This window comes from Hydra vulgaris, chromosome 13 (genome assembly GCF_038396675.1).
Source record: "Hydra vulgaris chromosome 13, alternate assembly HydraT2T_AEP".
NCBI lineage: Eukaryota > Metazoa > Cnidaria > Hydrozoa > Anthoathecata > Hydridae > Hydra > Hydra vulgaris.
Window position 1 is genome coordinate 60,663,962 of NC_088932.1, and position 27,452 is coordinate 60,691,413.

The 27,452-nt window shown below is 28.0% G+C and overlaps 1 protein-coding gene across 1 annotated transcript in view; it reads right to left on the reverse strand.

Annotated features, from left to right (window-relative positions):
- Window positions 1-6,590, reverse strand: part of LOC136089290 (uncharacterized) — a 31,481-nt gene extending 24,891 nt beyond the window's left edge. The window contains exon 1 of the mRNA XM_065815206.1: window positions 6,505-6,590. The gene's annotated coding sequence lies outside the window, so the exon portion shown is untranslated. The remainder of the gene's footprint in view (window positions 1-6,504) is intronic.
- Between the last annotated feature and the right edge of the window lie 20,862 nt (window positions 6,591-27,452).

Here is a 27,452-nt window from a genome sequence, read left to right on the forward strand (position 1 = left end):
TTTCTGAACTTAAAATCCTAAAACTCTATGATCTAGTAAAGTTTTACAATTGTCTTTTTGTGTTTGACTTTTTCCAAAATAAACCACCGAACTCTTTTTTAGATTTTTTTATTAAAACAAATAAAATTCACAATCATCACACCAAGAATACAGAAAATAGTAAGCTATACTTTTCATTTTTCAACACAATTAAATATGGTAATTTTTGCATAAAACAAAACGTATTTCCCAATGGAACCAGTGTATTCCTGCATTAATAAAAGAGTTTAAAAAATATCCTCTTGTTACGGATTATTTACTGCTAAACAGAATTCAATTTAAGAATATATTGTTGGAGTGTATTTCCTTATAATTTTTTTCTTTACCTAAGTTGCATTTGATATATAACTTCTTTAACGAACAAGAGTTTTGATTTTTGCTTTATTTATTATTTGTCTATATTATATTTATTTAATATTGTGTTATTATTGCTACATTTTATGTTATTATTATATTTAATTATTATCTATGATATGTACTTACAATTTATATTGTATTATAATTGTTCTTCATATTATTGATACTTTATTATTATTATTTTGTATTATTACTATAATTATTACATATATCATTATTATTTGTTTAACAATCTAATTATTGCAAATATGATTACTGTTTGTTTAGCAATCTTGTCTTTTTTTTTCACTCTTACTTATATTTTGTATGTTTTTTAGGTGTCACGCCATTGACTAGTTTGTAACTCTATATTACACTTAGTCAATGTGACACCTAACCAAATTCTATTAATTTACGATGAGCATTTGTAAATCTTTATTAATATGGTTGAATAAAATATATATATATATATATATATATATATATATATATATATATATATATATATATATATATATATATATATATATATATATATATATATATATATATATATATATATAATAACAATACGTAACGTAAATTTAGTATTTTCAAAAGATTTGGAGATTTTCCGCCTAAATTGAGTAACTGCATGCTCAGTTGAGTTATTTTTTTAAAAACCAAATAGAATTTTAAGAATTACTTTTTGAATATCTTTAATAAAGATATTTGTTGTGATGAATTTATCTAGCAATTGCAGAGTTTACTGAAAATTAGGGCAATTGATTGAGGGTATAGGTCTTGCTTCAAAAATTGAGTCATAGAAGTTATTAATTTTGAAGTCGTTGAAACAGTTCAAATTAAAAACTCCTCTAAATCTTTTTTTTTTCCTCCAAAAACCCGATTATTTTAATTTTTGTCATGAGTTTTCTCATATATATATTTAAAAAAACTTAATTTATATTTATATATATATTTATTTATATTTAAAAAAACTATTTGAATTTTCTTGGAAAATGACACAAGTAATCAGTAAATAAATCATTATAGTTTATGTCTGAGTCTATGTTTTCATCCGATAAAAAATAATTAGTTTGTTAAAAATTGAAGGTGATGATTGAAAATCATTTATTTACTAGACACTTCACACGATTTTAGTATTATTTTTATCTCTGGCTATAATTAACACCAAAGTAAGTAAAGGATAATAAAGACGTTTTCAGAATAAATTCGTTTTTTGAATTTGGATAACTGGTTCCCAAGTTATGACAATTTATGTTGGGCTCAATAACGTGTTCCCATTTTGGGGTGAATTGGGCCAAGAGTACAAGAGTAAAGCTTTGTTAAAACCATAAAAGTTAATTATAGTTAAAGTAAAAGAGATTTTTCAAACTGTCAGAGTGACCAAATTTATTTACATTTCATAAATGTAAAAAAAATATGTAAAATATTCAGGACTAACTCACCGATCGAGGCGATTGGCGGGAACAATTAAGGCTCTGTAAAATAATAAAAATTAACTTTAGTTAAAGAACAAGTGCTTTTTCATATTGTCGGAGTAAACAAGCTCATAATCATTTATAAAAACCCAAAAAATATATCAGAATCTCAGTGCTCGTTTGCCCAATTGCCCAAAATTGGGCTATTGAGTAAAAGACAATAAAATTTCTGTAAAAACCAAAAAAATAAACTTTAGTTAAAAAAAGGGGAGCTTTTTAACATTGTAAGAGTAAAAAATTCAAATGCATTTATAAAAATCCAAAATTTCCAGAAAGAAATGTCTTTGTAAACCATAGAAATGCAATGCCTCGCTTTGTCCAACCACTGTCCGAAACACTCCATCTACTCTCTTCTGGGGCATTTTCATATTAATTACTTTAGAGAGACTTAGTAGTTTTTCCTTTAAATATGAAAGTGGTGGAAAAGAGTTACCAATTGCATTGACACAAGCTATTACTCTGATTGTTTCCCGGTTATCTGATTGACAACATTGTAGATACTTCGCTCTTTTATTGCAACTATTTCTCAAGGACGTTAATCAAATTGCATCCCAGTCTCATCCACATTTCAAATGTTTTGCGGTTTCTGAAGTAGGTTGTTTTTCATTAACACATTTTTAAGAATGGAAAAATATTTCGACATTTTACAAACATTCATACACTAATGGTTAATAGCTGCTGTACCTTCTGGTTGATTTCAGAAAAATCTTTGTGCCTTTTGCAGATCCCACGCCACCATTTTTTTGTAAGAGTTCTATTCTTGAATGCTTTTTATGTTTTAAAGCAAAATTTTCAGCATATAACAACATATTAGAAATTGCAATCAACTAAATCTGATTCCTAAAGCTGCATGATTATATGCAAAATCAATTAACTTCTTTTCTTCTTCTTCATCTAAACTAGTTGGATGTCCAGGTTTGGCTCTCATTTCTGTTACACTAGAAAGTCAAACTTGTAACAAACATCTTAGAATGTTAAAATTTTTCATGCTGCTCTCTGTGAAACTCCATTTTTAACAGCTTAATTGCTGATATCATCGATTTATCATTCCATAGACGGTGTTTTCTGCGTGTGCATCTGTTTTTGAATTTTCGTTGAATTTTTTATTTTTTTAGTTTTATTTTTTTTTCCATTATAAAGAAAAGTGCAAAAAACACCATGAAAATTTTATTATAAAATAGTTATGACTGTCTAAAAATAAATGTCTTTGTTTCTCTGATTATATCATATACATATATCAAGTAATTTAAATTGGTCATTCTCCTCTCTCTCTCTCTCTCTCTCTCTCTCTCTCTCTCTCTCTCTCTCTCTCTCTCTCTCTCTATATATATATATATATATATATATATATATATATATATATATATATATATATATCAGTGTTTAAGTAATTTTAAAAACTATGCATTTCATGCATGGCCAGAATTAAAACTTATCATGGCCAAATATAGGATAATGGAATTATCCTATATCTGAAATGAAAGTATATTATAAGATTGTATACAGAAATATACAAAAAAAAAAAGAAAGAACTATTGAACGTTATACAGAATAACCATATATGCATACACAGTTTTAACAGTATTATATCATAATATTAATAGCAATTTAAAAGATTTACAAACGCAAAATGTTAGGAAGTAATCAGGAAAACTTTGAAAATTCCAAACATCGAGTTTACAAAATTTAATATTTATCAAATTTGAAAAAAATTTTCTTGAAGCAGTTAACGAGTCAATAAGTACTTTAAACTGCATATTTATAAATTATAAAGTCTAAATATTGTATTTTTACTTTAAAGCAATCAATACTACCCCGAATTAAAGATCTTATTGAAAATCGGCCTGAGAAAGGTCGCAGCCAGATCAGTTTATTCTAAATAACCACTGATCTTATTATTGATATATTTTTTATATTATTAATATATTGTTAATAATCAAATTATTTTGAGATGAGTGTAAATAACTTTGTAGATTAAACAGAATACCATAATGGCGTCAAGAAAAGTATCAAAAACAAAATAATGTTCTTTTTAATTGTTAAGTCCAAATATAAAAAACAAATTAGTATAAAAACAAGTTTTAAGTATTGTTATTTATTAAGCTAAATATTCTTTTTTCACGTGCTAGAACCAAAAAAAAGCAATTAAAAACAGTATATATACTTGTCAAAAAGTGCAAATAAAATAAACTATAGAGAAAATGACTTGAAAAAACTTCTAGCTACTTTTTTAAGAAACTTTAAAGAATAATCTCCGCAGGTCAACTCCACCTCCACAGGTCAACACTTTTTTTAAATTTTTGCCAATGAAATATAACTGGCAATTGTGTTTAAAATTAGATAGCAATAATTCCCGAAAAAAAAAATTTAATATTTGACAAAAATTTTTTGTCAAATATTTAAACGGCATACTTATCATCTTTTCTGATCTTAATAATTTCTTCCTATAATTTTTTTCGAACTCAAATAATTTCCTTTGCAAAGTCTTCGTTGATGTAAACACATGTTCAGCGGTTTTTCCGTCTTCGACTAGGAGAATAATTTGTTTGCCATTGTCATAGTTTTAAAACAATTATTCGCCCTTTTCCTGTTTATATTGAACCTGATCGGCGCACTCTTTCATTGATATTATAATAATTCTTATTAATTTGGAGTTTTTCAGTAAATATGTTTTTCACAAGATTCACCCGGTACACCACGCGTCGCTCTAAAACAAAATGAGAAAATAGCCTTATAAATAAAGAAGCATTTAATATACTGAGCTAGGCCCGTCTTTAGCTTATTCTGGCTCCACAGCAAAATAAAGATTGTGGCCTCTCCAACTGCCTCCCTTCCCCCCACCTCCCACCCTCTCGCCATCACCATGAGCTACCCTGAAAAAAAATTCGTACTTGAACACAATTTTTAAATATAGCTTACCTAGTAAATGTTACTGCATTAGACCAAAAACTATTAAGTAAATGTGATTATAATAAACTAATGCGAAGATTAAGCAAGGGACAATCAGATCTTTGTATTTTACATATATTTAACACAATTTAGTTGGGTAAATTGAAACATAGACTTCTCTAAATATGTGTTCCCTTCGGTTTTCACTGTTTTCATTTAGGTTTTATTATTAAATTATTGAGTACATGAGTTAGGTAGCAAAATAATCAGCCTTATCTTCAACGATGATTTGTTTTAGAAATAACATTTTCAATCCAAAGAACGGCTAGAGCAAACAGGTGCTTCTATCTACTATTTGATCTAAAGCTTTTATTAAAGATGAAAAAAACCTTTCTCCGGCATAATTTTTAAAAGCAGCATCAAGAAACATCCTTTTCTGGTTTCACCGGTATTAATTTTAATCAAAATGTAAACGAAGTAGTATCTAAATTGCAGACATTAGGAAATGTTGACATTTGGAAAATAAATGCTCTAAGCGTTTTAGTAGATTTATAAAAGTGTTTGGGAGTGTAATGTGATAGCAAAAAAATCCATAATTGTAAAGCAGAAAAAAAAATTTAAAACGAAAGAAAAGTAGAACTTAAACTTGCCTTCGCCTTTCAAGTTCAGCTAGAAGTCCTCTCCCAGTCTGATTCCTTAATAAACACCAACTTGTCTAGTTGGCGTTTGCTCATTCTTTTTTGTTTCTAGTACTTATACAGAGTACTTATGTGTGCCCACTAATATCATTGCTTTTTTTTCAAGTTTTTCAAAACTTAATATGTTTTTTTCAAGTTTTTCAAAACTATATATAAACCTTCTGTGGAAATAGACAGAAGGTTTATATATAGTTTTGAAATAGCTATACAGTTCATTCGCCATTTTTAAATCAATTTCAAAGACTTGAAGCATTTTGTTCACTTTGTTGAACCTTATATAATTGTTATCTACTTTTTTGAAAGTCTACTAGCTTCTATCTTTTTTGAAAATCTACAATTGTGTTCCGTTTATGCCTTTTGTCATTCAGCTCTTTTGGTGCTACCTTGAAGTTTAAGCGCATAGTTTATATATACAAATATATAAACACTATATACAACTAGGACCTTAACAAAACAAATTACATAAACAATAAAGCAAACGAATTCGCTTTCTTTAACATGCATGCAAAAAAATAATTATGTTTTTGTATATTGTTATTTTATTCTAAAAAAAAAAGTTTAAAGATTTAAAAATAGAATATAGGTTCAAACGGGGCAAGTTGAGCATAGGGGCAATTAATAAATCTTAAAAACAATCCATAACACGACAAAACGACTAATGGATGAAAGTCAGGGAACTAGAATGTTAACACAATGTGTAACAAAATATTTTTATATCGGGCTTCAAAGTTAAAGATGTTGCATAATATAATATTTTTATATTTTATTACACTTTATTTAAGTTTTTCTCTTCTCTTACTTACGTCATTGAAGTGTATAAAATAAAACTTATATAAATCAAACACACGCCTAATGTTTGTAAAAGTTTTATTCGCACAAGTTTCTTACCATGCATATTCAATTTTTTAAAATTGCTCAACTTGTCCTCTAGTTGTCTAGCCTTTTCTTTTTTAGCTTTTATAATTAAAAAACTCACATAGTTATATATATAACTCATATAATTGTATCATATATCATTAATACGATTTAACAATAAACAGTATCATTAAATATAAACTTACTAATATTATAAACAAATCTGCTATTGTTTGACTCTTTACTTTGTAGTTTCTAACAAAGTTTCTCAACACTCTAATAGATGTTTTTAATAACATGTGGCTTCGAAAAAAGCCGTTTTTTTATTTAAATTCAACGCAGAGCAGCTAATCAGTATAACATTCTTGTTCATCATATCTTTTGTTCATCGATCTTTCTAGATTAGTTACCAGATCTTTCTAGATTAGTTAATTACTACTTAAAGTTTATTAAATTTTTCTAAAATTTATTTTAAAAACAAAAAACAATAATACTTTGAATTGTTATTATAAACTTTATTGAGATTTCTGTACCAAAAAAAAAATTAGATGTTTTTAATAACATGTGGCTTCGAAAAAGCCGTTTTTTTATTTAAATTCAACGCAGAGCAGCTAATCAGTATAACATTTTCGTTCATCATATCTTTTGTTCATCGATTTTCTAGATTAGTTACCAGATCTTTCTAGATTAGTTAATTACTAGTTAAAGTTTATAAAACTTTTTTAAATTTTTTTTAAAAACAAAAAACAACAATACTTTGAATTGTAATAATTGAATTATTTTTTGAATTTGAATAATACCACTGTCTTCATTATAATATCTCTACAAGGCAGACGCCGGAGGAGAGAAATAAACAACAATATGATACTTTGAATTGTTATTATAAACTTTATTGAGATTTCTGTACCAAAAAAAAATTAGTAAAAAAAAAAAAATAGTCAAAACTGTTAACAATAGCATAACATTCAAAAAAACACTCAATAGAGGTACATATCAAATGATACAAGCACATAACTAGCTGTATCCCTTGTATTTTCTGCCAAAAAAGTTAGACGTGCATGACTTACTCGTGCAGTTTTGCTTCCCTTGTTTCTGGCTTCAATAGCACTCTCAGAAAAATAACTTATTTGAGGATACTTAAAATACCTAATTAAAGAAGCTCCATGAATTATCGTTTTATGTTTGTTACAAATATTGTTACAAATGTTTGTTACAAAGATTATTACAAAGGTATAGTTTTTTTAAATGCGTTATTAGTAATGAGTACAAACAGATGTTCAGATTTCTGATTGAAAATCTATATATCCGGTCTTGTAATCGCGCTACTCATATCAATAAGTTAGTCTTGAAACAACTTATTTACTCTCACTTTAGTGCTCTTCATGACACACTATAAATAATAAAAAATACATTAAAACATATACGATACCAACAAAGAGTTTCAAACTTAGAAGTGTATACACGCTTTCGTATGCTATATTTTACGATTAAACCGTTGTTTTTTTAAGCGCAAGTTTGGCATTCCATTTAATTTGGGTTAGAAATAATACCATAATTACAAAAATATCATAACATTGTTTGTAAAAAATCTACACAAGAAAAATTTTAATAAACTCAAAAAAAAATTAATACTTGATAAAAAAAAGCGCAGCAAAAAATATTGACACAAAAATATAAATTTAAAAATAATTTGATTCATTAAAACATTTACATATCACATCTGTTTTTTTTGTTTTTTTTTTCCTTAATTTTATTTAGTTGCCCTAAGAAGTCCTTACGGTCTTATTACAGACCACCGCGGATAAACATTTAATTGGAAGTTCACACCTCGTTCCTTACCGATATCGCAAAACTTGCCTAAAGGTGGGGTTTGAACTACGGATCCTTTATTTCTGAGGCAAGTGCGCTACCACTGCGCCACTGCTGCTAAAGCTGCAATAATTGTTAAAAAAAAATAATCATAACATCAATATTACGCATAACATGCATTAAAAAAATCCAAGTTTAAAAAAAAATTGATAAGATAAAAAAGATAAAAAAGTAATAATGCTAAAAATGCTAATATAATCAACTTATTAAATATGTGTTGCGTACCTATGCTAGTAAAACATAGATTGCTCACCTATGCTTGTAAAATATGGACTCTTCACGAATGTAACTTTGTAACGTGTTAAATACTAAATGATCATCTATGCTGATAAAATAGTAAATAGCTTGCTAACAAATATGTTTAAGAATTTTCAGCAAATTTAATACCTTTTTACTAATAACTCGCTCAGTGTTTCAATTTCTGAATCATGTTTTCTTTTTCTATCCCATTTTTTGAGTTTTAAATAAAGCTGACTAGTATCTAATCTTAATTGTTTTCTAGCATCTATTACTAAATCAGTAAAGGAAACAAATACGGATTAGAATCATTATAGCTTAGTTATGACAAACACTCTTTACCCAAACTATTCACTGCTTCAAAGTCTTTAAAATTTTTGTTTGTTACGATTGCTACACAGATTGTTGGTATAATCTCTTCCTTATTCGCTTCAGGTTTTTTCTGCAACTGAAAGGCTTGGAAGCTACTAGAAAAAAAGAATATTGTTTAAGCGCAATCAAACGGTTGACAGAGAACTTGAAAAGTTGTCGTTTGTACAAGTCTGGAAAACATTAAGATGGGAGAAAATTTCAAAGCATTGATGTGCGAGGAAAGAAACTACATAAATAAAAATTTTTTAGAGCATGAAGAAACAGATACAGTAAAAGAATGCTACTTTGCTGGATGAGGAGTCAAGCAAGAGTTGATGGAATTAGAGATAATAGCTTATGTAAGCAGCAACCATAGTTGTTAAAAAAAAAAGGGATGCAATATTACCAAATGGAGATATTGGGTCAAGGTTGGCAGATAAAGCAGGTTCAATTAAATTTACTATGAGTTTTGGGACATCATTAGGATTTTGGGCGTCATTTGAAAAACTGGCCTTAAAATGATAGCAGTATTTCAAACAGGGACAAATAAAAGATTTGTAGAGGTAAAAATTGAAATTAGTAGAAGATTATTTGCGAACATGATAAAGAGAAGAAATTTCTGCAGGTGCTAACTTTGTAATGGATGGTTTATATAGCATCATATATAGAGATCAGAAGTGAATGATAATCTGAGAAAATGTAAAGCAGAGGATTCAGTGAGAGAGTTACTTTTAATCAATATAGGAGTGTCAATAATATTATGTTATAATTGTTTAATATATATGTGATAATTATTTGCAGTATTAACAAATTGAAGCGTTTGGATATATAAACCATAAAGCAATTTTAAAGAATATATATAGACAGAAAAGAATAAACAAAGATTTAGATGACGATGATATAGATGAGTTATATAAATACAGAAGAGGAAGAAAAGGAGAGTGTAGCATGATTGTTGGTTAATAAACAGTTAATAAACAAAAAAACATTTATAGACGAGTATTGCGTAAGATTGATTGTTGTATTGGATATCATCAAAAAGAATTAATCAAGAATATATCTTAGTTTAGTCTCTTTTTATTATGTCTTGACTACCCGGAGTTGCGTATGTATGTGTTTGTATTAAATAATCTGCGTACCGCAAGACAGATCAAGTTTAAGATCTACTTTAGATAAAAGATAGTGCTACTTTAGATAAAAAATTGTTATAAAGATCATAAATTTAGAAAGATCATTAATCTAAGTTAGGTAAAAAACAAAACAGGAACAAAGAGAATGAAGATTGAGAAGACTGGAAATGAAGATTCAAGAATGACTTTGGTACTACAGTTTGATACTAAAGATTTAATTGGTTTACTACGGTTAAAAAGAAATGATTTAATCATCTTTTCCAGCTACACCATGTTAGGCAAGCTGACGGAGTAGATCCTCATGCTACACTTTATAAAAATCTAGGAAGAAGTAATAAATGCTTCTATACCTGCCTGGGTTTGCAAAGTAGTTTGGAGTTTGGAGCCGCACACATATGCTGAGAGACGAAAGAAATCAGCCCATGGAGCAGAGAGACTAAAGACGTTAGCCTAACAAAAAAAAGATAATTGATGCAATCATAGATATAACTTTTAAAGGTTTAAATCAAACTAACTCTCTTTGAATATCAGTAAAACTAAGTGCATTTTATTTCACCACCAATCTCCGATGACTTGCCTCTGCAACTTCCTCCGTTAATAATAAATAACAATATAGTAAAGTAAGCGTTTCACCACTAAAAATCTTAGGAATAATATTTGATGAACATCTTAATTAGAAAAATCATATTACGCAAGTTGAAAACAAAGTTTCATAAATTATAGACATTATGCATAAAACAAAACTACTAAATAAGAAATGTTTAATAGATTTATGTTACTTTTTTATCCATAGCTACATAAGCTATTGTAACATTGATTTGGAAAGTACTTGCCATTCAGCATTGAAAAATATATATTTTAAACAAAAACAAGCCAGTAGAACTATATGTAATGTGCTTAAATACGCCAACTCCAAGTCGTTACTCCGGGAAATTAAAACTCCTAATTTCTATGAGTTAAACGTGTTCCAAAATTTGTTATTCATGTTTAAATATTAAAATGAAATGCTTCCAAAATCCTTTAATAACCGATTTCTAAAAATTAATCATAAATACTTAACGAGGTACTCTCTCGATAATTTTAATTTAGCTAAAATCAACTCTTAAAACATCTGATTACTCAATTTCATATAGAGGACCTCGTCTGTGGAACATATTTTTAAATGAAAATGTGAAAAGTATAACTTTAATAAATTGTTTTAAAAATATATTTAGACAGTATTTACTTGAATTAACATACACAAACCTTTCTGTATTTTCAAGTAAAAAAAAAGTCTTTTTAATATTTCTTACTGTATGTATTTATTAAATTTTTGCAATTTATCGTATTCTTGTTGTAATAATGCATTTCTTACTCCTAGTTTTAGCCCAGAAAATGGTTACTATTGTTTGTTGATTAGAAACAGAGCACTTGCTCAAATTTGGAAATTTAAATAATGCTGATATGATGAAACTATTAATAAAATTTTTTTTATTATATATTGTATAAAATAAAAATAGTTAATAACATATATTGATTTATTTTGTGAATAAAAATAATTAAAAATGGTAATAACAAATCATAAAAAAGGTTTTCAAAATCATCAAGAATTATGGTTTTGGTGATTTTGAAAATCTGAAATATCAAGGCACAAGCAAAACAAACATAATTAATGTATCTTTAATTGGGTTCATTGAAGGCCATCCACAAAGTACGTACGCAGGTATGGGGGAGTGGGGGCTACCCAAAAGCTTACGAACGTGTACAAGGGGTGTTAAAGACAGTGACGGTTGCGGTGTTAAAGACAGTGACGTACAAGGGGTGTTAAAGACAGTACGCGGTTTGACTATCATTCCAAAACTTGATTTTTCTTTTTATATTCATTAGAACATTGAATTTCACGTGTGTAAGAAATCAGTATTGTACTTTTTTTCTGACTTAAGTCAAAAAAATTTTTATAAATAATGAGAGAAAAAAGAAATCGTGCGACAAATAATATTATTTATTATTCGCAACGTAATTTGATAGGAAGTTAGATAAGAAGCAAAAAGACGTCAAATAAAACCCAACTTTTTTCGAATTCTTTTTTTTAAATTACTGTACGCAAACTGTTTTTTATCGTTTCTCTTAAAATGTTAAAAAATATTGTAACGTTTTAAGATTTAAATAAGTACATTACGTAACATTTAAGTACAGAGAAATGTCAAATAAACTAAAGTATTTTTTTTGTTTTCAATGTTTCGAAATATTTACGCGTTGGGGAAAGGGAAGAAGGGTGGGCTTTACTTTGAAAAAAAATAATGCGTACTTGCGCGGAGGGGTGAGAGGGTCTTTGATAGCATACAGGTTTGTAAATGGAGGGAGAAGGAGGGTCTTAAATCAGTGGTTTTACTGCGTACGTACTTTATGGATGCCCCCTTATCTAAAGTAACAAGCGTCATCAGTAATTTTAATTCATCAAAATGGTTGAAATAAGTATGGTTAAGTATATATATTAAATATAAAATATACATAATAAATATAAATAATATAAAATAATGATACAAATAATATAAAATAATAAATATAAATTATATATCGCTTTTCTAAGATCTAGTGTAGTATCTGTTTTTGTTTTGGGTCTGGACCATCTCTCAACTGGTATTGGTGTTGTTGGAAAGCAGAAACAGCATTAGATTGAAAACATGATAGTCGATAGAGGTTGTAGAAAAGCGACTTGGCGTAGTCGCTTTTCGTTGACTCCTTATACGTTCGGAAATCTCAAAGTGATCCGTATACTCCGTACGTTAAATGGAGATAAACCATTAAGTTGATGATGCTTGGCTTCAACTTTAGTGGGCCATACGCGGTATTTCGGCTCCTAATAATACCGCCTTCTAGGGCCCTGTATAAGCCTGGTTTCAGCAGCAGTTCTCTAGTCGGCAAAAAAAAAAATAATAATAAAAATAATAAATAAGTATATAATAACAATTATATATGCGTAAAAATATGTAAAATTTAATGTGTTTATATCTATACCAAAATATAAAACAAATAGTTTTAACTGCAATAAAAGTTAAATACAACGTCGTGCGAACGTAAAATATAACGTGGTGCACACGTAAAATGCAACGTTCAATCAACGTAAAATATTACGCAAAGCTGGTTTAAATACAACTTTGGGCCAACGTTGTTTTTTGGTTGTTGGCGACGTCGCATTTAAAACCAAAATGATATTAAAAAAACGTTAGCGGAGTTGGGTCAACAACTATGTTGGACCAACGCAACGCGCAACATTGTTGTAAAGTTTTATCATTGTATGTGTGCTAGCTGGGTTTGAGTAGTTTTTCCGATGTTTGACATTTCTAGTAAGTAGTTATTGTCAAAGAATTGATAGTTCCAGCGGTTATCCTAGTTTTAATTTTAAAATATGTGTCACGTGGTTTTGATAATGTCATTCTGTGATGGCTGTTACTACAGGTTTAAGAACACGCATCAACTGAGGGTTTGGGTAGGTTTCTATTTGTTTTTGTATAAAAGTTTTGTTTTTCTCAACTAAAATAAGATTTGCATATTTTTTGCAAGTCTTTGAGTAGTATATCTGATAAACTTGACATTTATAATTTGTTAGTCTTGCCTTGCCATTTCTAACTTGTTAGTCTTGTAATCACGAGCTATATTTTCAATGTTAAGAGGCGCAGTCTCTAAGTTGTCAGTCGTTAGAGTTGTTTAATTGTTGTCAATGTCTTTTTATATGTATACAATATGTAAAGTGATTTAAAGATAGAAGAGCAAACAAAGATAGAAAAAATATAACAATAAGTTTATTAAAATACAAATAAATAGTACAGATACATGTGTCGTCATAATAATAAAGAAGAAGTTGTTGACTCCAAGCATCTTCTCCCCCAGAGTGCGTAGTCATACTATATATGTGTAATGAGGATGTTCAGACAAAGCCTCTTTATCCGATGTGCAAGTTGAGCCCGTTCAGCCTCAGAGAAGGAAGAAATATAATGCATTATTTTATCAGAGTAAGAGAGATCTTTACGCAAATGTGGACAGAAGAAGCCACCGAGGAGTAGATTTTACATTTAAGCTGAAACATAAGAGTAATAGAGGTTTATTATACCAGTTATTTAATATTTATTACATAATTATATCATTAGAGTGTGTGTTGTTTTTAAATTTATTTTATTTTAGTGGTATATCTTATAAGTATCCAACAAAGTTTTCAGACTATAACTTTATTAATCCGAGAGTTAATTTAAAAATAAGTTCTTATCGAATTCAATATCGAGGACCTTTTTTATGGAAAAATTTTATTAAAGTGTTCCGTAAAGAATACTACTCACTAGTAAAATTTAAAACAGATTCTAAAATAATATTAACTTCAATTAGATTTTAATACAGTAGTTTTTAAATACTTTTTTAAAAAGGTGATTTTAAAATGGAAAAAACGTTTCCATTAACACTTAATATATATTGTTAAACATGTATCAAATATATTTGTATTAGAATACAAAAAATTAAAGTCATTTTTATTATTTGGCAAAAGTTATGTTTTAACGTTTTGTGTATATTTTATTTTTTGTTTATAAACACGAACAATATAATACGTCTATATTGAATATATACGAAACGGCAAAAAAAAAAAAAAAAAAAAAAAAAGCCTCTTTATCCGATGTGCAAGTTGAGCCCGTTCAGCCTCAGATAAGGAAGTAATTTAATGCATTATCGTATCAGAGTGAGAAAGATCTTTACGCAAATGTGGGCAGAAGATATAGAGCCACCGAGAAGTAGATTTTACATTTAAGCTTAAACACAAAAGTAATGATGGTTCATTATACCAGTTGTTTGATTTTTATTACATAATTGCATTTTTAGCCTAAAAATTAGACCATTAGAGTGGGTGCTGTTTTTAAATTTATTAGAAATAATAAAAGTTCATTACAATTATTTTTTCCAATTTTACAATTGTGGTGTCAAACAAGAACTGTTTTCATGATATCTTTTAGTAGAATTTCAGAGAGCTCATCGATCATTTTTTCCTCATCCTCTTTCTTTTTTTCGTTAATTAAACAATTTTTTGTGTCCCTTTTGTTGTTTTTTTAATTTTTATCTTCCTCTTTGAAAGATTCTTCTAAGAAGGTGACCCATCCGTTTATTTTGTCTTCCTCTAAGTTCTCTCCGTCCTGTCTATAAAGAAGGGCGGGAAGCATTTCTGCTAACGGTTGAATGTGTCATATGATGAAGTGGGAGAAATAGTCTGTGAGTTCCCCACAGCCTGAAACAATAGGGTGGAGTGGCACGCCTTCTTTATGTACTTTAGGTCTGTAAAAAAGTACACTTCAGTAAGGGTACGGTGGTCTCAGAAGTTACCAGTTTCCTCATCAACTACGTGCAATTATACTTATTATTGTGCAATATGTGTTATTATATTATAATTAAGTTGGATATAATATATACAATCCACTAAGTCATTCACTTCGTTTACACTATGTGCAGTTGGGTAATGCGGAACTGGTGTGTATGTTGTGTGATCTTCAAGCATGTTCATAACTTTGAGTTTATACTCTTCGGTGTCCATAATACACACGCTGCCTCCTTTATCTGTTAGTTTAAAAGTGACCATACTTTTATTTGCAAGTGTGTTAAGAATTTCTCTGCCTAATTTATACTTGTTATTGTTTTGTGGGGTTTTCCTTTTGCTCAGTATTTCTCTTGTTTCTATGTCTATGATTTTTAGGAATACGATTAGTATCCTGGTTAATTTTTAAATTTATGTCACGTGATTTTAATGATATCATTCTGTGATAGCTGTTAATATAGGTTTAAAAACATGCATCAACTGAGGGTTTGACTTTGGGCAGGTCTGTATTTATTTTTATAAAAAGATTTTATTTTTTTTTAACAAACTTAAACTAAGCGAATAATTTGCGAAAACAATTTCTTTATTAGAGAAATTATTTTTGCTTGCCTTTATGTAGTTTATCGGATAAGTTTGACATTTTTAAATTTTTTTTTGTTATTTAGGTGTCCCAAGAAGACTTAACGGTCTTGTCACAGAGCACCGCGGAAGTGCATTTAACAAGGAAGTTCACGCCTCCGTCCTTACCGTGGCGCGAAAATATGACCAGAGCTCGTTTCGAACCAGACAAGATTAACATTTCAAATTGTTAATCTTGCCTGAAATAGAACAACTCCTGTAGTTACCTTTTTTTTTTAAATTTAGAATTTTTGTCACGTGATTTTAGAGATATTATTCTGAAATGGCTGTTGCTACAGGTTTCATAACATGCAACTACTGAGGGTTTGGGTTTGGGTAGTTCTCTATTTGTTTTTCTCAAAAGATTGTATTTTTCTAGGCAAGTCTAGAACAAGGTTAACATTTTTCTTCCGAGAAATTATTTTCGCTCGCCTCTAAGTAATTTTTCGGATAAGTTTGATATTTTTAATTTGTAAGTTTTGCCTAAAATTGAATAGTTCCTGCGGTTATCTTGGTTTTATTTTTAAAGTTTGTTATGTGATTTTAATGTCATTCTATCATGGAGGTTTTAGAACATGGGTCGAGTGAGGGTTTAGGCAGGTCTTCATTTGTTTTTATATAAAGATTTGGTTTTCCTGAACTCGCTTATTATAAGATTTGCATTTCTTAACTGGAAAATTTGCTTTTGAGTAGTTTTTCTGATGAGTTTTACACTTCTAAATTAATAATTTAGTATAATTATAAAAAAACATTTTTGATATACAAAACCATACCATCATTAATGAATTAACTAGATAAGATTGTCATAATTTAATAGTTCTTGCTTTTGGTTATTAAATTCTTATTTGTATTTGTATCAAAGACTGTTGTCACTCTTTAGTTAAAGCATCTAATAATGCCTTTTTCTTGTTTATAAAATATGGAGAAACACATCAAAATGTGTTTGATCCTGCTCTAACTATCAAGCTTACGCTCTCTCCCATCATTGTAAGGTTTCACGTCATCAACTTTTTCCATCAACCAAAACTCAATCTTCCCCGTATCTTTATGTTTTTAGTTTATTAAAAAATTTATTTTTAGAAATCCCTCTCATCATATTTTTCTGACTCCATACAATTTACAGTTTTCTTACTAACTCTTTCTTACTAACTCCTTCTTAACTCTTTCTTGCTAACTCCTTCTTAACTCTTCTTACTAACTCCATTCTAACTCTTCTTTCTAACTCCTTCTCAACTCTAACTAACTTACTCCAAATTTAAATAGTTATTTGGTGTCATTTTGCTGGGAGTTCAAAAACATTTGAAAAAAAAAATGTTGAAGTTGTGTGGCTGTCATAAACTTTGATATCTTACATTGTTGATCTTAACAAAGGCCTTTTATTTATTACTTTAGTTACTTTGTTTCGATGAAAAGTTTTAACCAATGAAAAGATGGTTAAACCTGTATCATCCAATGAAAACCTGGTTAAACCTGTATTAACCAATGAAAACCCAACTTGATCCTTGAACTATTTTAAATATAGGAGCCGATTTTCTTCAGTCAACATTATTTATCTAACAGTTGCATAAACGTCAAATATGTTGACTGGGTGCAACCAGCCATTTTAAATATTTTTACGGTATTTTCTTAATTTTTTGAAATTTAAAAATTTGTGCCCGTTTTTTGAGGATATTATAAAAAAATTATTTGTTTTCAACAATAATTGTTTTTAAAATTACTTTTTTGAAAAATAAATGTTTTGAAAAACAAATGCTTTGAAAAATAAGTAGTTGAATTTTTTAAAATCTACTGTATATAATATAATTTGTTATTATTAAAATCTACTGTATATAATATAATTTGTTATTATTAAAATCTACTGTATATAATATAATTTGTTATTATTAAAATCTACTGTATATAACATAATTTGTTATTATTAAAATCTACTGTATATAATATAATTTGTTATTATTAAAATCTACTGTATATAATATAATTTGTTATTATTAAAATCTACTGTATATAATATAATTTGTTATTATTAAAATCTACTGTATATAATATAATTTGTTATTATTAAAATCTACTGTATATAATATAATTTGTTATTATTAAAATCTACTGTATATAATATAATTTGTTATTATTAAAATCTACTGTATATAATAAAATTTGTTATTATTAAAATCTACTGTATATAATATAATTTGTTATTATTAAAATCTACTGTATATAATATAATTTGTTATTATTAAAATCTACTGTATATAATATAGTTTGTTATTATTAAAATCTACTGTATATAATATAATTTGTTATTATTAAAATCTACTGTATATAATATAATTTGTTATTATTAAAAAATAACTCTTTCTTACAAAATAAATTTGTTATCATAACATGCGACGATTGTTGTGATAACAGATAGACTAAAAATAATTATTACCTAGGTGAATCTAAAAAACATGTTCAATCAGTACGACACAGAAGATAAACATTTGAATATTCTAAGTCAGCATGATCTATATCTTCTTTTTCGATAGCTGTAACTGGGATTGTTGTTTTAAAAACTTTATTACAACAAAAAGTTACTACTCTCAGTAGTTTTTTTTTATTTTATTTTTATTTTTTATTTTATTTTTTTTTGTTCTTTTATTTCTTCATTATAACTATTACAATAAAATAAATGACCGAAGAATGCATATAAATAAAAAATTACAAATTTTGTTACATATAAAATAAGAACGCGGAGACTTACAGAAGATCAGATGATCTTGTCATCAAGAACCACTCACAATCGTTACGAGTTTAAAACAGTTTTGTAATGTGTACAAAATAAATAAATAAGGCAGTCAAATAAAGTTTATAAAACGAATGTTAGAAGTAAAAATTAACGTTTTACATAAATACTTAAAATGCAAGATTGATAGGTATAAAATTTACAAATTAAATTAACATGGTAGACAAAAATAAAATTAACAAAGCAAAATTTGAATATACAGTTATATAGTCAAATAAATAATTTTTGTATTAGAATTCCTAAAAACATTATAAATAAATCAAAATAACAAAATTTAAAAATATATAAGTATGTTTTCTATGGAGAGAATTATATATTTTAATTTCCTTTTAAATGCGAAAAAGTTCCAGTCTTGAGAAAAATCAAAATGTTTTAAAACTATATTGTTGCATAGAAACGCCCCTCGAAAAGAAATACAAAGGAAATTATCATTCCGTAAACTATATTTATTTTTTTCTTTTAAGGAATATAAATTGAGAAAAAAACCGGAGCTGTACGAGTTTTAAATTTAAACATAAAACACAGTATATTAAAAATATTTAGTTGAAATATATTTAAAATATTCATTTCAATAAAAAGAGGCTTAGCATGTGAAAAACGGTTTTTAAAATTAATAAGACGTGCAGCATGTTTCTGTTGGCGATGAAGAGGTTCTAATTTACTTTTATTGACACCACCCCAAGCCGCATTTGCATAGTTTATGTGGCAATGAATGAATGAGTGCTATAGGTAAGTTAAAATATGTTTATTTAACATTCTTCTTGCTTTATATAATATACCTATACTTTTCGAAATTTTGCAGGTAAAATTTTCGATATGTTTTTTCCATGTGAGATTTTCATCAATTGAAACCCCTAAAAAGTACATGTTGCTCTCTTAATTAGAACGCCATCAATAAAAAAAGAAGGAAGCTCGATTGGAAGTAGACGTTTTTTAGAGTTAGAATGAAAAAGAGACCATTTTATTTTTTCAATATTCAGAGAAAGTTTGTTTGATTTAAACCATTGAGAAACTTTCATTAGTTCATTGTCCATACAAGAAGATTGTATCGTTATTTCGCTATGAGATAAAAAAAAATTTGTGTCATCAGCAAACATAACTGTCAGCAAATTGGATGCTTCATAGAGGTCGTTTATGTAACTAAGAAAATGAAAAGGTCCTAGTACAGATCCTTGAGGAACTCCGCAAGTATTTCTAAAAATTGAGATCGCGATGATTGGTCAAAACGAACAAATTGTTTTCTATTGTGTAAATAGCTTTTAGCTTAAGAAAATTTCCTTTAATTCCATAACATTTTAGTTTTTTGAAAAGGATTTTACAGTCAATCATTTCAAACGCTTTTGATAAATCAACAAAAATGTCTGAAGTAAATTTGGACTTTTCAAATGAATCTGTAATATATTGAGTTATTTTTATTTTCCTTAAATCCATTTTGATTTTTAGACAGTATATTATTTTGAAAGAGACGTTGGAAAATTTTGTTAAAAAGAATTCTCTCTAAAATTTTATAAAAAACAGTGAGAACAGAGATAGGACGGTAATTACTGACATTCAACAACTCTCCTCTTTTAAATATTGGTGTAACTTTTGCTTCATTCAACTTATCAGGAAATACTCCTTGATCAATTGAACAACTCTTATAAAACCATAAAAAACATTTTTATATGGTTTCATAAGAGTTAATAACCACGTTTCCGCTTATATCATCATGATTGCATTATTTGACGTAAGCATTTTTAATGCTTTACCAAACTCATCAAAAGGTAATTCAAAAGAATTTAGACAAGACACTAAAGGAAAATTAAAATTATTAATTTTTTTCGTTTCGGTTCGATTAACTAAAATAAAAAATGTATTCATTTTATCAGCTATCACACGCGGATCATAAAAAATTTCATCATTAATTTTGATAGCATTTGGTAAAGGGTCTGTTTTTGATTCCTTACAGCCTGTAATTTCTCTTAAAAGTTCCGATGTGTGTTTTGAATTTTGTTTATGTTTTTCTAGTAAATTTATATAATAATTTTTTTCTAACATTTTTTTTGGGACTTTAAATTTTTTAACATAAGTCATGTAAAATGTTTTATTTTCGAATGAATTTGTTTTTTAAGTATTTGAATTGCAACTTTTGCTTGATTTTAGAGCGTTATTTGAAATCTTTTGTAATCCATGGCGACGTTTGATCTTTCTATTTTTTTAATATTTTATATTTCGGAAAATTAATATCATATACTTCAAATAATGTTTTTAAAAACGAATTATAGACTAAATTAGCGTCGTTAGAATCATTAATGTGATTTCAATGAAGTAAAGATAATTGTTCCTTGAATGCTATACAATTTGTTTCTGTAAAAAATCGTTTAATGAGAAGTTTATTTTGATGGAGCAGTTTTAAGTTGTCTATGTTTATAGAAAAAAAAATTGGAAAGTGATCTGAGACGTCACTTTTAATTATGCCTTTTTTTTATAGATTAGTTAAAAATATCTGTAGTTATTATATTGTCTATTAATGAGGCTGATGATGATGTAATTCTAGTAGGTTTATTAACGGTATCGCTCCATTTTCAAAAATATCATTATAATCTTTTTTAATATTGTTGTTAGCGTGGTAATCCTAGCAATTTAAATTAAAATCGCCAATTATGTAGTTGAATTTCTTTTCATGTATACCTTTTTTAATTATACCATCTTGCAAAAATTCATTTAAATTTTCTATTACGCCATATATGTTTGGCAATAATTATACCTCAAAATTATAGTTTTAGAATTTTGGGTTGTAATTTCAATATTCAAAACCTCATCATCATCATCGGAAACAGTTAAATCAGACCTATTAATGAACCGCAAGGATTCATTAATGTAGAAAAAAACACCACCACCTTGTTTTTTAGTTTTACGCGCTAAAGAAATTATATTAAAACCTGGAAGGTGGAGATTTTAATTTAATACATCATCAGAGCTACACAAAGTCTCTGTGAGGTATATAATGCTAAAAATATGTAATGTTTCCTTTAAGTTATCATAAAAAGTTTTCAAAATTTTTTTTTAAGCTTCTGATATTAAAATGAATAACATTAAATAGATCCCGTTGGAGAAAATCTTTCATTTCATTTATATAAAAGTATGAGCAGTTTTGAAGAGCACCTGCTTCGCTAAAATAATTTAAGTCAGGATCCGAATCATTATCAAGTATAAAATCATTAGTTTGTAAAAAGTTAAATGAACTTGATTCAAAATTAATTACTTTGTTTGAATCCATTTTAAGATTTTATTAATTAAAAAAAAAAATGAAAATAATAAAAATAAAATAGTCTTAAAAATCGCGTGTGATTAGTTTATTATAAACAACTTTAGCATTCTTTCCTTTGCCTCATAGCTCTTTTGTTTCTGTAAATAACTTTCGTTTTATTTCCATTGTACGTGCACTGAAATCCTCGTTTATAAACAATTTTTCATTCCAGAGTTTCGCTTTTACAAACTTTTCCGAAATCGCAAATTTGTCTTTATAGTTTAAAAATTTTACTACGAGAGTTCTGTTTTTTTTTAATTTTTTCACCCAAATCTAAATTTCACCCAAAGTAGTCCGTACTCTACAATAATTATACTTATCCAATACTGTTATTATATCGTACTTTGGGTTCCTCAAGGACGCGGAAAAAAGACCATAAATTGCTACTGTTGCGACGAGAATAAACAAATCAGTCGAAACTGTAGCGAAGAAACTGCTTTGTGGAATGGACCATCACCTGGCCCTGCACTGCTATAAAAAGTGTACGAACTCAAAAAACATGGAAGGGAAGCCACCCGTTTTTGTGCGAGCAGCTTCCCTCAAAACTTACAACCGCCAACTCTCTGCGTATATTTTAATGGAAGAAAAATAAAAGCAAACACGCAAGATAAAAGGTTGTTTTGATGAATGGAAACCCAATTGATATAAAACACCAGGATTTTGTTTATCTTTCTATAAATGATACCACCATCTATTTGGAATGCCTGGTTGCAGACATTGTTCCCAAATTTCAAATGCTACTTGGTATAGACGCAATACGACTGCTTGGAGGTGACCAAGTCGGGTGAGACGGCGAAATCATAAACTTCAATGTGGAACGACTAGCTAACGGTGCTACTGCAGTTTCTCAAGAAAAAACGAATGAAGTTTCCTCGCCTACTATTCTAAAGCTGATTGATAAAGAGTTCGTTGCAGAACTCAAAAATGGCAGTTGAAGCGTGTCTTAAAAATGGCTGATGGAACCACCAACTTTAACAAACAAAATTCCAAACTATCATATCTCTGAGGACGTTAAAAGTGAGTACGCAATGGAAATAAGTGAATGGATAGCACAGGAATGGCTGAAACCATTTGAAGGGAGATGTAATGGCATCATTCCATTGATGACAGTAGTTCAACAAAACAAATTAAAAGTACATCCGGTGATGAACCACCGGGAGCTAAATCGATTTGTATCCAGTCATGCTGCAGATAGCAATGTTTGCAGTACCAAACTTCGCAACTGGAGAAAGTTGGGAGAAAATCTTGAGAAAATTGATTTAAAGAAAGCGTACCTGCAGATGCGTCTCAACAAAGCATTATGGAAATATCAATTTGTGGAATATCAAGGGCAGCGTTACTGTCTAACAAGACTGGGTTTTGGTTTAAATGTGGCGCTCAGAATAATGAATAAAATCTTAAAATGGGTATTATCATTAGACAAGTTAGTCTAGTCTGAGACGGATTTATTTATTGATCATCATTGTCATTAATAACATAATGTCAAGTTGCAGAGTTTAAGAATTATTGAAAAAATATGGCTTGCATTCTAAGTTTCCAGAAAACTTGTCAATGGTCGTGTGCTTGGATTGCGAGTGTACAAACAATACAACCAAGTCCGTTAGAAACGTGACAACATACTTAAAGTTTCTGAAGGAAAAATGTCACGTAATTGTAGATGGGACTATTTGATGAACGAACGTGTTGTCAAATTAGTAAGCAGTTTAAATGCAAGACTTAGAAAGGAAAATCCCGTTCATTGGCAATGGAACGTCAAAAACACTTCTGAAGCAGTGTGGTGCAATGCAAGCAGTTTAGTTGGTTGCGAGACACATGTCTGCTGTATATACACACACGTACATATATATATATATATATATATATATATATATATATATATATATATATTTATATAAATATATATATATATATATATATATAATATATATATATATATATATAATATATATATATATATATATATATATATATATATATATATATATATATATATATATATATATATATATATATATATATATATATATATATATATATATATATATATATATATATATATATATATATATATATATATATATATATATATATATATATATATATATATATATATATATATATATATATAGGGAAGAGTTGCCGAAATTGGAAGAGCTCCTTAATTGGAACACTTAGCTTTATTTAGAAACTGGAACTTATTCTACTTTCATGAATATTTTTTCTTGTAAAGAAAATAATTTTCTTTATTTTTTGAAACTTCTAGTATTTAAACTTAAAAACTGCACGTATGTGAATAAAATTACTTTTTTTAAAGAAAAAAATTTTTGCGATCTAATTTTATCGTTGCATTTAAACGATTACAGAAGCTTAACGATATTGAGTTTGATGATAATTTTTTTAAAATTTTAAATTTTAAGGGTTTCAAGTCTATGTGATATTAAGAGCTTATATCTTAAGTTGTTACTTGTATGTAAATATTTTGCTACAACACCATGGTCCTATGTTGCCCAGAATGGAACTTCAAAAGTTGCCGTTGAAACGATGTCATCTCATAACACGCTACTTGACGTCCGAATTATCAGAAAATTTCATTAGTCCGACTGCATAATATTTTTTAAAGCGAATTTCTTTTATAGACATAGTATTATTATTAGACATTTGTTGCTTTTTTGGAATTGGTATTTAGTCTTGCTTTAAAGTATGAAATGATTTTTCACAAAATTTTTTTCATAGTCTAAAGTCTAGTCATAGTCTAAGGATATAAAGTTGATTGTAAACATCGTATACTTTAATTAACAAACCATTTTATCTTTTAGTAAAAAATAAAATGTAAAAGTTTTACAAAAGTTATACATTTCTATTTAACGGATAAACTTGTAAGACAACATAAAGTATATACTTAGCATAAGTTTTTTACTGTATAAAGAAGTTAATATATAAAGTTGCAAACTTTATATAGTTTATATAGATTTTGATTTATATAGTTAATGATTAACTAAACAAAAATGATGAAAAATAATGATTATATAATGAGTATATAATTAACTTAATCATATATGAATAACAAATAAATATATGAAAAAATAAGCCTGTAATAAGATTATAAAACTCTCCTTATGTATCTTCATAGTAATTTGCTTTTATTTTAGATCAAACACCACGAAAATATGGAAAATGGAAAGTAGAAAACTTGAAAAAGGCTGTTGAAGCAATAAAACAAGGAGAAATCAGCTTAAATGAAGCCGCTTATGAATTTTGTATTCCAAAAGCAACTTTGTCAAAGCATATAAATGAAAAAAACAAAGTTGCTGTTGCAAATGTGAAATTTCATGGTCGACTTACCACCTCACCTAATGAAATTGAAACAGAACTAGCTGATCACTGTTTATTATTAGAATTGATGTACTTTGGATTAAGGATTAATGATCTTCGTCGTCTAGCATTTGATATTGCGGAAGCTAACAACATCACACATAATTTTAACAAACAAACACGAATGGCAAGAAAAAAGTGGTATTATGCATTTATGCAAAGGCACCCACAACTGTCGCTTCGTGGGCATGAATCAACATCAATTGCACGTGCACAAGGTTTTAATAAAGAGGGAGTGCAATCTTTCTTTAATTTACTTTCAAAGTTATACATGGAAGAAAAGTTAACTCCAGACAGACTTTATAATATGGATGAAACTAGTTTATCAACAGTACAAAATGGTCAGATAAAAATTCTTAGTGCAAGGGGCAAAAAACGAGTTGGAATTATGACTAGTAGTGAACGAGGAACATCAGTAACAGCTGTAGTTTGTGTATCTGCAGCAGGATTTTATGTTCCACCAATGTTAATATATAAACCCAAAAGAATGAAGCCAGAAATAACAAATGGTGCACCTCCAGGAACTGTATTTAGTACTCAAGAGAAAGGATGGATGTCAAATGAAGGTTTTTTAGATTTGCTCAATCATTTCATTAAAGTTGTTAAACCTTTAAAACAATCAAAAGTTTTGTTGATACTAGATAGTCATGTTACACATTCAAAAAATTTGGCAGCAATATATCTAGCACAAAATGCTGGAGTGCGTATGGTATCACTACCTCCCCATACTACACACAGACTGCAACCATTAGACGCTGCGTTCTTTGGACCACTTGGTACATACTATGATGAAGCTATGCGAAAATGGATGCGGTCACATATATCACAACCAGTAACAACTTGGCAAGTTGCAGAATTATTTGGTGACGCATATAGTCAGGCAGCATCATTGAGAATTGCTATGAAAGGATTTCAGGCTAGTAGGTTGTGGCCTTTGGACATAAATGTATTCACTGATTCTGATTTTACAGCCTCTTCATTTACTGATGTTGGTCCTTCAAACAATCTTCAGTCATCTGAAAGTATAGATGGGATGACAAAACTATCTACAGATAAATCAAGTGAAAAAAAATTAAAATGTCATGTTTCAGTTTCAACTTTGTCTCCTTTGCCAGTGGTTTCACTTGAAGTAAAAAACAAAAAAAGAAGATCACGAACAACTCAGGCGGCTAATCTTACAAGCTCCCCATATAGACGTGCTCTAGAAATTACACCAAGAAATCAAAAGCACACACTAAATCAAATAGCTTCCAAACAAATTAAAAAATCTACAAAAAAAAAGCTCACACTAAATCCAATAACTGCCAAACTATTGCAAAAACCACAGGAAAGCAAAGTAGCACTTGACTCAATCACCATGGACCAAATGAAATTAAGCACATCAAATAAAATCACCATTGCCACCACAGCACACCACATATCACCACTACCATCCCAAGTGCAGAAGCTGCAAGAAAAAAAGACTTATGAATAGCAAAAAAAGGATTAAATATTTGTTGTAATTTTTATTTGTTATTATATCTTTTAAATATCTTTTATTAAAAAGCTAATCAATTAATTTTTCCTTTGAGCCATAAATTTTATAGCTGTAATTTATTCAAATATTAGAACTGTTCTAATTAAAGAATATATGTGTTCCATTCAAGGATACCAGTTGCCTTTATTGGAACAAAATGTTGCCTTGAAAAATCAAAATTTATATCCAATAAGGGTGCGATCAATAGAGTCGAATCATTAATAAAAGCATAGTAGGGTTGTATATCTATATTATTTAATTCATAAATGTTTTTATAGTTCAGCCATCTTTAGTTAATAAATATTTTGTCCTAAAGTGTTCCAATTAAGGCAACTCTCCCCTATATATATATATATATATATATATATATATATATATATATATATATATATATATATATATATATATATATATATATATATATATATATATATATATATATATATATATATGTATATATATATATATATTTATATATATATATAGGTTATTATATTCTAATATATAAATATATACATATATATATATGTTATAATATAATAATTTATATGTATGCATTTTGTGTTTGAGAATGACTGAATCTATAAATGTAGGTATAGCTTATATGGTATTATTTTTAGCACTTTCCTAAACGACTACTTCTATGCCCTTATTGCTATTG